This window comes from Falco punctatus (assembly GCF_963210335.1).
Source record: "Falco punctatus genome assembly, chromosome: 7".
Taxonomy (NCBI): Eukaryota; Metazoa; Chordata; class Aves; order Falconiformes; family Falconidae; genus Falco; species Falco punctatus.
Window position 1 is genome coordinate 14853156 of NC_137587.1, and position 2780 is coordinate 14855935.

Below are 2780 nucleotides of genomic sequence, written 5' to 3' on the forward strand. Positions count from 1 at the left end.
TAATATATATTAAAAATGTGGAACACTTTAAGGATTATTTTCAGTTTTTCTTTTCCAGTCTCTCCATGCTTTTGCCTTTTAATTTATCTCTGATACAATAGTATTGCATGCATATTTGGGACTGTTATTTTGGGTATATTCAAGAATATTTGAAAGAATGCAAAAAATCTCTTTCTCTTCTAGGTTCAAAGTTTTAGCTATGCTTGCATTGACATTGCAGGTGAAAGGCAAAAAAACCTCCAACCAAAACCCAGAGAAATTAACCTGTTGGTAGCAAAACCTATGGTTGTCAGTCTTATTCCCAATCATACCATGGTAGAAAGCAGCCCTGATACTTCTGTGACTGCTCCAGCCCATAGTAAACAGGAGGTGGCAGTTCTAGTCTTTGATCCAATATGCTGCAGTGTTATAAAACGGCACTAACTAGCTTGGGAAGACATTTCCACAATACGCAAGCTAAATAGCTTTTCCAAGGCTAGCTGGAGCTGCTTCCCCTTTAATCCCATTTTGCAGGAGGCTAAAAAGTGTTACAGAAAGGAAAAAAAGAAAGAAATTATAGCAGCTTTCTGTCAGCTTGTATTGGTAGTGTAATAGAGACTCTGGAGCTATCTGCACTGCATCCGAGGCTTTTTTTTTCCAGTGTGCAACCACATAAAAATTGTTTTTTAGGGTTTTTGTGGAAACAAAATCCTTTTTATTCATATTGTTCTCTCTCTCATGCAAATCTTTCTTACCACAGAAAATGTTTTTATTTTATAATACTAAAAATCCTCATAAAACCAAATTAATATACTCCTCCCCCAATATATGACAGGGTGAAAGTTAGCAGGAGTGAACCTAAAATCCAACACAGCCTATGCAACAGGCCATTATTTTTAAATTTCTGTTGCCTTTTCAAGATGCCTTTTATTTGCTAAGAAGACATTGCTCTATCATTAAAGTAACTTCAGGATGAAACCTTCTCTGCCAGCTCTAGATATGGAAATGGGAGCCTCAAACCAGCTGTTAAAAAACCCTATGACAGTAAAGACCAACAGCAAAGCAGAGCCACTCAGAAAGCTTTTCACCACAGAAAGAAAAGGAGCAAAACAGGGAAAAGGGTGTGAAGGAGGCAGTCTGACATCTAAGGGGGATAATACTAGTAAGCATTGTATTTACTGCTTTTTAATGTAGCTTGATGTCTGATCATGAAAAATGTCAGCAATCACATCAGAAATATATTGCACAATCATATTGAGAATTTTATAGAGGGTCTGGAAACTAGGTGGAGGTGAGAACTACTAAAAACACCTGACATTTAGAATCATGCAGGGTAGGACATATCTGCAAGATGCTGGTCTCCATGACACTGTATAAAATAATTGCCAAAGTACAGCCTTTCCTAAGAACAGGCTTGGGATGTTTCTTCAAATAATTTTTACTTTTCTGATATTCCATCTACATCATCCCTGTAAGCAACTTCTCTCAGAGCAGTATGACTGATTTGTATCATGGTGTGTGAAACTAGGACATAATGTCATGTCCACAGATAACAAAATATCCTACTCTTTCCATCCTGCCATCCAGTGGGAACTCCTGTAGTCAGAGATTCAGCAGTGTACATTAATCTTCACAGGGTTACACAGGATATCTCTAACTCAATTCCCTTACATCCTCACGACTGAGTATGTCCAACTGCAGAAAGATAACACATGAGTCTGATAGTGCTAATCAGACAGGTACATACTCTGACATGTTTCACAATAGGAGGAGAATCCAGATCATGTCTTGTAGCTTTGGAAGAGAATAAGAGTGATAAGGCCAATACTGAACTGAGGAAGAAATCTGGGCATAATTGTGGAAGAATTGAGGAGGCAGGACAGTAGCACAGAAGTATTGACACATGTAATTCTTCCAGGATCCTTCTGAGAGATTTAGGAAACATTTTAAGGATTTGCTTACAATGAAGTTCTCACAGTTTAATTACTGTGTATCAGCTGATCCATATTAACCATCCCCAGGACTGTCTTTTGGCCAAAATCAGGTACAGAATACTGCTTATCCTTCTTAACTTTCCAACCTAGCTATATTTAACTACATAGCATTTACTAAACACTACAGGACCACAGATGAACAAGTTAGTGGTTCTTCTGAAACAGAGTACCTCAGGCTCTGTTAATCTGACATGATACATATGTTTCCTTGGATTATTTCCTAAAAAAGTACTAAGACAGAATAAAATCAACACTGCATATTGTAATTGAAGGGGTCATCTGGCAAACAGAACTCCTCACACAGAAGATCTCATAGTAAGAGCTAAGAGTCTGTGAAATGATTCACAGTTTGGTTTAAAACAGAAAAAAACCCCCCAACAACTCAGCAGTCCTGCCAAGAGGGGAAAGAATTGCCTATTTTGAGAATCACATTTTGAGTGTTTCAAGGTCTAGCAGTAGTTATGATTGTTATGTAGCCCTCGTGATGTCCCCTAGGAAAGGAAAACAAAGGAGACAGTATGGAGGTTGAGGCAGACAGAGAACTATGTGGTTGCTGAAAGGCACTTCTCAGACTCCAAAGCAGGTGATGTGGTATCTCTGCCCCTCTGAGAAATCAGATAGTTCTGATGTAGGATGGGATAGAGTTAATTTTCTTCTTAGTAGCTGGTACAATGCTGTGTTTTGGATTGAGTATGAGAATAATGTTGATGATAACACACTGATGGTTTAGTTGTTACAAAGTAATACTGGCTCCAGTATACTGCTTTCTTCCTTTCTTTCTTCCTTTCTTTCTTTCTTCCTTTCTAG